This window comes from Neophocaena asiaeorientalis, unplaced genomic scaffold (genome assembly GCF_003031525.2).
Source record: "Neophocaena asiaeorientalis asiaeorientalis breed wild unplaced genomic scaffold, Neophocaena_asiaeorientalis_V1.1 scaffold757, whole genome shotgun sequence".
In the NCBI taxonomy this organism is placed as follows: Eukaryota; Metazoa; Chordata; class Mammalia; order Artiodactyla; family Phocoenidae; genus Neophocaena; species Neophocaena asiaeorientalis.
This window is the reverse complement of record NW_020172686.1, coordinates 810,837-821,531: the sequence shown is the minus strand read 5'-3', so window position 1 is coordinate 821,531 and position 10,695 is coordinate 810,837.

Below are 10,695 nucleotides of genomic sequence, written 5' to 3'. Positions count from 1 at the left end.
TGACTAAGACCTGACAGCCACAAATAAATAAATAAAAAGAAAAGAGTTCCATTACAATAGTATTCAAAAGAATAAAATACTTAGGGATAAATTTAACAGGACTAGTGCCCACCTTATCTGAAACCTATAAAACTTTTTTTTTAATTAAAGAAGATCTAAGTAAGTTGGAAGACAGTCCACATTCATGGACTGAAAGGCTTAATGATGTTAAAATAGCAATTCTTCCTGAATTTATCTACAACTTTAGCACAATCTCTATTAAAATCCCAGGTGACTTCTTTGCAGAAATGAATAAGCTGATCCTAAAATTCATATAAAAATGCAAGGGATCCGAGTAGCCAAAACAATCTTGAAAAAGCAGAGTGAAGTTAGAGGACTCACACTTCCCAAATTCAGACCTTACTACAAAGCTACAGTAATCAGAACAGTTACCATAGGACCCAACAATTCACTTGTACTTACTGGCATAAGGATAGAAATGTAGATTTATGGAACTGAATTGAGAACAAAGAAAGAAAATATAAATATGTAAACCAGAATAAAATAAATTGATTTTGACAATGATACCAAAATAATTCATTGAGGAAAGAGTAGTCTTCCGACAAATGGTGCTGGGACAACTGTATATCCATATGCAAAAGAATTAACTTGGACCCATACCTCACGCCATATATGAAAATTAATTCAAGATTAAAGACCTAAATGTAAAAGCTAAAACCATAACACTCTTAGAAGTAAACATAGGTGTAAATATTTGTGGACTTAGGTTTGGCAATGGATTCTTATAAATGATAACATAAGTATAAGCAAATAGAGAAAATAAATAAATTGAACTTCACCAAAATTAAAAAAATTTTGTGCTTCAAAGGACACCATCAAGAAAGTAAAAAGACAACCCATAGAATGAGAAAATACTTGCAAATCATATCTATGATAAGGGATTGTACCTCAAAAACTCTTACAGCTCAATAATAAAATGATAAATAACCAATTTGAAAAAGGAGCAAAGGATCTGAATAGGAAGTTTTCCACAGAAGATACACAAATGGCCAGTTAGCATATGAAATTCTACTCAACGGCATCCACTAGTAGGAAATGCAAATCAAAACCACAGTGAGAGACCACTTCACACCCACCAGGATGACTGTAATTGAAAAGAAGATAATAACAAGTGTTGGTGAGGATGTGGAAAAGTCAGATACTTTTTATATCCAGTGGGAATGAACAGTGGTGCAGCCGCTTTGGAAAACTGTCTGGCGGTCTCTCAAAAGGTTAAACCTAGAGTTACACAGGACCCAACAATCCACTTCCAGGTGGAACACCCAGAGGACACGAAAACGTGTCCCCACGGAAACGTGTACATAAGTGTTCACAGCAGCTTTATCCATAATGGTTAAAATTGGAAAGAGCCCAAATGTCCATCAACTGATAAATAAATAGTATGTGGTAAATCCATACAACAGAATGACTCTGCAATGAAAAAAATGAAGGACCTTTTACGTTACAATGTGAGTGAAGCTTGAAAAAATTTTGCTCATTGAAAGAAGTGAGTCCCTGGAGACCACCTGTTGTATGAATCCATTTATATGGAATGTGCAGAGCAGGCAAATTCATAGAGCTAGAAAGCAGATTAATGGTTGCCAGGCACTGGGTGAGGGGGAAGATGGGGAGTGAGGGCTACAGAGTCCTGGGACCTCCAGGGGGCCACGGTGGGATGGGGCCCTGCTCCCTCGTTGCCTGCGACCTGGAGGCAACAGAGACCCTTCCCTGGGGTGTTGCCCTGCTCCTGGGCCCACGGATGCTGCTGTCAGCAGAGGCGGTTTCTCCCTGTGCCTTGAAGGGGAGTGGCTGGCCAGTCTGCCCAGCACGGGTTACAGGAGCACACAGTACAGGGCTCTCCACTGGCCAGGGGCTGGTCGCTGTGTGTGGCCCACGAGTAGCCTGACCCCAACAACTGCAGCGTTCAACATCTGGCACACTGACCCCACGAACAGAGGTCATGAGGGAGGAGAGGTGTGAGCAGCTCTGAGAGGCTGTCACACGGTTCAGGAAAGAAGAGAAACTGGGGAGAACTGATAAATGGACTTGGTGGGCCCCAGGCAAGAGGATTTTTAAAAAGGTTCACACCTGGGGCATCCCTGGTGGCGCAGTGTTTGAGAGTCTGCCTGCCGATGCAGGGGACATGGGTTCGAGCCCTGGTCTGGGAAGATCCCACATGCCGCGGAGCAACTAGGCCCGTGAGCCACAACTACTGAGCCTGCGCGTCTGGAGCCTGTGCTCCGCAACAAGAGAGGCCGAGGTAGTGAGAGGCCCGCGCACCGCGATGAAGAGTGGCCCCCGCTCGCCGCAACTAGAGAAAGTCCTCACACAGAAACGAAGACCCAACACAGCCAAAAATAAATAAATAAATTTATATATTAAAAAAAAGGTTCACACCTAAAGTGTCAGGGCAAAATACCGGCGTTTCAGGGATAGAAAGAAACCCACACCAACAGGGAGATTTCTCCCCTGCAGGTCACCCTCCTCCCCCTGGGCAAAGTCCTGCCCGGCCAGCTGTGGCAGGGGTTCTGTCTTCTGAAAACGTGTAATGTTTTTTCCTTATCTTTTCTCAGAAGAAAAGGTATGTTATAAAATCTCGTTTGTCCAAGCATTTAGTGAATCCTTTCACTGTTTGAGAAGAGTTTTCTGCTGTGTCATTATGGTCACGCTGAGGACAACAGGACAGCTGCAGGGTGCCCCCAGGAAGGTGGCTTTGCCATGTGCACCCACCCCGTTAGAACTCTCCCGTTAGCAGCCTCTCCAAGTCAGCGCGAAGCCTGTGTCTGGACCCCAAACGCTCATTGTGAGGTTCAGGTGAGTTGTCTCGAAGCGTCCTGGCAGGAAAATTAAAAGTGGAAAGTCTTAATGCAAACTTCAGGCTGGGAGAAAACAAGCATGGCCCCAACCACAGAGTCAGTGGTGACAGTTAATGTGTCAGTTAAAATTTGCAATTTGCATAAACATATTTAAATAAGTTAAAGAATTTTATCAAAAGGTTTTTTCTGCATCTATTGAGATGATCACATGGTTTTTATTCCTCAGTATGATAATGTGGTGTATCATACTGATTGATTCGCCAATATTGAAAAACCCTTGCATCCCCGGGATAAATCCCACTTGGTCATGGTGTATGATCCTTTTAATGTATTATTGGAGTCAGTTTGCTAGTATTTTGTTGAGGATTTTTGCATCTGTGTTCATCAGTGATACCGGCCTGTAATTTGCTTTTTTTGTGATATCTTCATCTGATTTTGGTATCAGGGTGATGGTGGCCTCATAGAATGAGTTTGAAACTTTTCCTTCCTCTGCAATTTTTTTTGGAATAGTTTCAGAAGGATAGATGCTAACTCTTCTCTAAATGTTTGGTACAATTCACCTGTGAAGCCATCTGGTCCTGGATATTTGTTCCTTGGGAGTTTTTAAATTACTGACTCAGGGAATTCCCTGGTGGTCCAGTGGTTGGGACTCCGCGCTTTCACTGCCGTGGGCCCAGGTTCAATCCCTGGTCAGGGAACCAAGATCCTGCAAGCCACGTGGCGTGGCCAAAAATACTGATTCAATTTCAGTACTGGTAATTGGTCTGTTTATATTTTCCATTTTTTCCTGGTTCAGTCTTGAAAGATTGTACCTTTCTAAGAATTTATCCATTTCTTCCAGGTTGTCCATTTTATTGGTATATAGTTGCTCTTATGATCCTCGGTATTTCTGTGGTGTCGGTTGTAAATTCTCCTTTTTCATCTCTGATTTTATTGATTTGGACCCTCTCCCTTTTATTCTTGATGATTTTGGCTAAAGTTCTATCATATTTTTTTCATATGTTTTATTTAACCTAATACATCCAAAGTATTATTGTTTCTTTTTTTATTACATAAAAAATTTAATTCATCTATGTATATACATTTTATATAATATTCTTTTCCAGTATGGTTTATCATAGGATATTGAATATAGTTCCCTGTGCTATACAGTAGGACCTTGTTGTTTATTCATTCTATATATAAAAGCTTACATCTGCTAACCCCAATCTCCCACTCCATCCCTCCCCCACCCCCTCCTCCCCCTTGGCAACCACCAGTCTGTTCTCTATGTCCGTGAGTCTGTTTTTTGTTTCACAGATAAGTTCATTTCTGTCATATTTTAGATTCCACAAATAAGTGATATCACCTGGTATGTGTCTTTCTCTTTCTGACTTACTTCACTTAGTATAATAATCTCTATTTGCAAGATTTACCAGTTTTGTTTATCTTTTCAAAGAACCAGCTTTTAGTTTCATTGATCTTTTCTATTTTTTTTTAGTCTCTATTTAATTTATTTCTGCTCTGATCTTTATGATTTCTTTCCTTCTACTAACTTTGGGTTTTGTTTCTTCTTCTTTCTCTAGTTGCTTTAGACATAAGGTTAGGTTGTTTATTTGAGATTTTTCTTGTTTCCTGAGGTAAGCTTTTATTGCTGTAAACTTCCCTCTTAGAACTGCTTTTGCTGCAGCCCACAGGTTGTGGATCATTGTGTTTTCATTTTCATTTGTCTAGGTATTTTTGATTTCCTCTTTGATTTCTTCAGTGAGCCATTGGTTGTTTAGTAGCATATTGTTTAGCCTGGACACATGTTTGTGTTTTTTGCAATTTTTTATCTTGTAGTTGATTTCTAGCCACATAGCATTGTGGTTGGAAAAGATGCTTGACATGATTTCAATTTTCTTAAATTTACCAAGGCCTGCTTTGTGGCCCAGCATGTGATCTATGCTGGAGAATGTTGCATTTTTTTTTTTTTTTTTTGCATTACGCGGGCCTCTCACTGTTGTGGCCTCTCCTGTTGCGGAGCACAGGCTCTGGATGCGCAGGCTCTGTGGCCATGGCTCACGGGCTTAGTTGCTCCGCAGCATGGGGGATATTCCCGCACTGGGGCACGAACATGTGTCCCCTGTATCGGCAGGCAGCCTCTCAACCACTGCACCACCAGGAAAGCCTTGTGCTCCGCAACAAGAGAGGCCGAGGTAGTGAGAGGCCCGCGCACCGCGATGAAGAGTGGCCCCCGCTCGCCGCAACTAGAGAAAGTCCTCACACAGAAACGAAGACCCAACACAGCCAAAAATAAATAAATAAATTTATATATTAAAAAAAAGGTTCACACCTAAAGTGTCAGGGCAAAATACCGGCGTTTCAGGGATAGAAAGAAACCCACACCAACAGGGAGATTTCTCCCCTGCAGGTCACCCTCCTCCCCCTGGGCAAAGTCCTGCCCGGCCAGCTGTGGCAGGGGTTCTGTCTTCTGAAAACGTGTAATGTTTTTTCCTTATCTTTTCTCAGAAGAAAAGGTATGTTATAAAATCTCGTTTGTCCAAGCATTTAGTGAATCCTTTCACTGTTTGAGAAGAGTTTTCTGCTGTGTCATTATGGTCACGCTGAGGACAACAGGACAGCTGCAGGGTGCCCCCAGGAAGGTGGCTTTGCCATGTGCACCCACCCCGTTAGAACTCTCCCGTTAGCAGCCTCTCCAAGTCAGCGCGAAGCCTGTGTCTGGACCCCAAACGCTCATTGTGAGGTTCAGGTGAGTTGTCTCGAAGCGTCCTGGCAGGAAAATTAAAAGTGGAAAGTCTTAATGCAAACTTCAGGCTGGGAGAAAACAAGCATGGCCCCAACCACAGAGTCAGTGGTGACAGTTAATGTGTCAGTTAAAATTTGCAATTTGCATAAACATATTTAAATAAGTTAAAGAATTTTATCAAAAGGTTTTTTCTGCATCTATTGAGATGATCACATGGTTTTTATTCCTCAGTATGATAATGTGGTGTATCATACTGATTGATTCGCCAATATTGAAAAACCCTTGCATCCCCGGGATAAATCCCACTTGGTCATGGTGTATGATCCTTTTAATGTATTATTGGAGTCAGTTTGCTAGTATTTTGTTGAGGATTTTTGCATCTGTGTTCATCAGTGATACCGGCCTGTAATTTGCTTTTTTTGTGATATCTTCATCTGATTTTGGTATCAGGGTGATGGTGGCCTCATAGAATGAGTTTGAAACTTTTCCTTCCTCTGCAATTTTTTTTGGAATAGTTTCAGAAGGATAGATGCTAACTCTTCTCTAAATGTTTGGTACAATTCACCTGTGAAGCCATCTGGTCCTGGATATTTGTTCCTTGGGAGTTTTTAAATTACTGACTCAGGGAATTCCCTGGTGGTCCAGTGGTTGGGACTCCGCGCTTTCACTGCCGTGGGCCCAGGTTCAATCCCTGGTCAGGGAACCAAGATCCTGCAAGCCACGTGGCGTGGCCAAAAATACTGATTCAATTTCAGTACTGGTAATTGGTCTGTTTATATTTTCCATTTTTTCCTGGTTCAGTCTTGAAAGATTGTACCTTTCTAAGAATTTATCCATTTCTTCCAGGTTGTCCATTTTATTGGTATATAGTTGCTCTTATGATCCTCGGTATTTCTGTGGTGTCGGTTGTAAATTCTCCTTTTTCATCTCTGATTTTATTGATTTGGACCCTCTCCCTTTTATTCTTGATGATTTTGGCTAAAGTTCTATCATATTTTTTTCATATGTTTTATTTAACCTAATACATCCAAAGTATTATTGTTTCTTTTTTTATTACATAAAAAATTTAATTCATCTATGTATATACATTTTATATAATATTCTTTTCCAGTATGGTTTATCATAGGATATTGAATATAGTTCCCTGTGCTATACAGTAGGACCTTGTTGTTTATTCATTCTATATATAAAAGCTTACATCTGCTAACCCCAATCTCCCACTCCATCCCTCCCCCACCCCCTCCTCCCCCTTGGCAACCACCAGTCTGTTCTCTATGTCCGTGAGTCTGTTTTTTGTTTCACAGATAAGTTCATTTCTGTCATATTTTAGATGCCACAAATAAGTGATATCACCTGGTATGTGTCTTTCTCTTTCTGACTTACTTCACTTAGTATAATAATCTCTATTTGCAAGATTTACCAGTTTTGTTTATCTTTTCAAAGAACCAGCTTTTAGTTTCATTGATCTTTTCTATTTTTTTTTAGTCTCTATTTAATTTATTTCTGCTCTGATCTTTATGATTTCTTTCCTTCTACTAACTTTGGGTTTTGTTTCTTCTTCTTTCTCTAGTTGCTTTAGACATAAGGTTAGGTTGTTTATTTGAGATTTTTCTTGTTTCCTGAGGTAAGCTTTTATTGCTGTAAACTTCCCTCTTAGAACTGCTTTTGCTGCAGCCCACAGGTTGTGGATCATTGTGTTTTCATTTTCATTTGTCTAGGTATTTTTGATTTCCTCTTTGATTTCTTCAGTGAGCCATTGGTTGTTTAGTAGCATATTGTTTAGCCTGGACACATGTTTGTGTTTTTTGCAATTTTTTATCTTGTAGTTGATTTCTAGCCACATAGCATTGTGGTTGGAAAAGATGCTTGACATGATTTCAATTTTCTTAAATTTACCAAGGCCTGCTTTGTGGCCCAGCATGTGATCTATGCTGGAGAATGTTGCATGTTTTTTTTTTTTTTTTTGCATTACGCGGGCCTCTCACTGTTGTGGCCTCTCCTGTTGCGGAGCACAGGCTCTGGATGCGCAGGCTCTGTGGCCATGGCTCACGGGCTTAGTTGCTCCGCAGCATGGGGGATATTCCCGCACTGGGGCACGAACCTGTGTACCCTGCATCGGCAGGCAGACTCTCAACCACTGCACCACCAGGAAAGCCCTGCATGTACTCTTGAGATGAACGTGTATTCTGCTGCTTTCAGATGGAAATCTCTATAAATATCATAAAATTCAACATCCATTTATGACAAAAACTCTTCAGAAAGTGGGCACAGAGAGAACATACTTCAACATAATAAAAGCCATATATGACAAGCCCATAGCTAACATCAATGGTGAAAAGTTGAAAGCATTTCCTCTAAGATCAGGAAAAAGACAAGGATGCCCACTCTCACCAGTTTTATTCAATGCAGTTTTGGAAGTCCAAGACATAGCAGTAAGAGAAGAAAAAGAAATAAAAGGGTTCCAAACTGGAAAAGAAGAAGTAAAACTGTTACTGCAGATGACATGACACTATACATAGAAAATCCTAAAGATGTCACTAGAAAACTACTAGAGCTCATCAATGAATTCAGTAAAGTTGCAGGATAAAAAATTAATACACACAAATCTGTTGCATTTCTATACACGAACAATGAAATATCAGAAAAGGAAATTAAGGAAACAATCCCAATTTACCATCGCATCAAAGAGAATAAGATACTTAGGAATAAACCTATCTAAGGAGACACAGACCTGCACTCTAAAAACTATAAGATGCTGATGAAAGAAATCAAAGATGACACAAACAGATAGAAAGATATACCATGTTCTTGGATTGGAAGAATCAATATTGTCAAAATGACTATACTACCCAAGGCAACCTATAGATTCAATGCAACCTCTATCAAATTACCAATGGCATTTTTCACAGAACTAGAACAAAAAATTTTAAAGTTTGTATGGAAACACGAAAGACCCCAAATAGCCAAAGCAATCTAGAGAAAGAAGAACAGAACTGGAGAAATCAGGCTCCCTGACTTCAGACTATACTACAAAGCTACATTAATCAAAACAGTATGGTACTGGCACAAAAACAGACACATAGATCAACAGAACAGAATAGAGAGCCCAGAAATAAACCCACACACTTATGGCCAATTAATCTATGACAAAGGAGGCAAAAATATACAATGGGGAAAAGACATTCTCTTCAATAGTGCTGCTGGGAAAACTGGACAGCTACATGTAAAAGAATGAAATTAGAACATTCTCTAACACCATACACAAAAATAAACCCAAAATGAATTAAAGACTTAGATGTAAGACCGGATATTATAAAACTCCTAGAGGAAGACATAGGTGGGTCACTCTGACATAAATCACAGCAAGATCTTTTTGGATCCATCTCCTAGAGTAATGGAAATAAAAACAAAAATAAACAAATGGGACCTAATTAAACTTAAAAGCTTTTGTACAGCAAAGGAAACCATAAACAAAATGAAAAGACAACCCTCAGAATGGGAGAAAATATTTGCAAATGATGCAGTTGACAAGGGATTAATCTCCAAAATATAAAAACATCTCATACAGCTCAATATCAAAACAAATAACCCAATCAAAAAACGGGCAGAAGACACAAATAGACATTTCTCCAAAGAAGACATACAGATGGCCAACAGGCACATGAAAAGATGTTCAACATGACTAATTATTAGAGAAATGCAAATCAAAACTGCAGTGGGAAAAAAAAAAAAAAACTGCAGTGGGATATCACCTCACACCAGTCAGAATGGCCATCATCAAAAAGTCTACAAACAATAAATGCTGGAGAGGGTGTGGAGAAAAGAAAACCCTCCTACACTGTTGGTGGGAATGTAAATTGGTACAACCACTATGGAGGACACTATGGAGCTTCCTTAAAAAACTAAAAATAGAGCTACCATATGGTCCAGCAATCCCACTCCTGGGCATGTATCCAGAGTAAACCATAATTCGAAAAGATTATGTTCATTGCAGCACTATTTACAATAGCCAAGACATGGAAGCAACCTCAGTGTCCATCAACAGATGAATGGATAAAGAAGATGTGGTACATATATACAATGGAATATTACTCAGCCATAAAAAAGAATAAAATAATGCCATTTGCAGCAACATGGATGGACCTAGAGATGATCATACTAAGTGAAGTAAGTCAGACAGAGAGAGACAAATATCATGTGATATCACTTATATGTGGAATCTAAAAAAATGATACAAATGAACTTATTTACAAAACTGAAATAGACTCACAGACATAGAGAACAAACTTATGGTTACCAAAGGGGAAAGTGGGGGAGGGATAAGTTAGGAGTTTGGGATTAACAGATACACACTACTATATATAAAACAGGTAAACAACAAGGTCCTACTGTATAGTACAGGGAGCTATATTCAATATCTTGTAATAATCTATAATTGAAAATAATCTAAAAAAGAATATATACATATATATAATTTTTTTGGCCACGGGGCACAGCATGTGGGATCTTAGTTCTCTGACCACGGATTGAACCCGTGCCCCCTGCAGTGGAAGCGTGGAATCTTAAACACTGGACTGCCAGGGAAGTTCATATATATATAAAATTGAATCACTGCTGTACACCAGAAACAAACACAACATTGTAAATCAACTATACTTCAATTTAAAAAATGGTTAAAAAAAATAAGTTAAAGAAATTAGTTTTAGGAGGACTGATTTTTTTCTTTTTTTACTTAAAAAGGCATTTTACAAGTGAAAAAAGCAAGTTATTCAACTGAATTCTAATTCTTTGGTGAAAAGGAAATGTTACTCTCAGACAAGGATAGAATTTTAAAAACGTATAAATAACAATGTAAAAACAATGAAGTTATAAGTAAAAGTTCAAATAGATTTCCTTTTCTAAATAGCTTTATTGAGATAAAATTCACATGCTATACAATTCACCCATTTAGAGTGTGTATTTCATTGTTTTAGTATATTTACAGAGTTGTGCAGACATCACCCCTGTAAGAAACCATATCCTGTCACCAGCTGCCCCTCCTCACCCTCTGCCATCTCCCGGGGGGTCGTGTCCACTCCTGGGGGTCGTGTCCACTCCTGGGGGCTGTGTCCG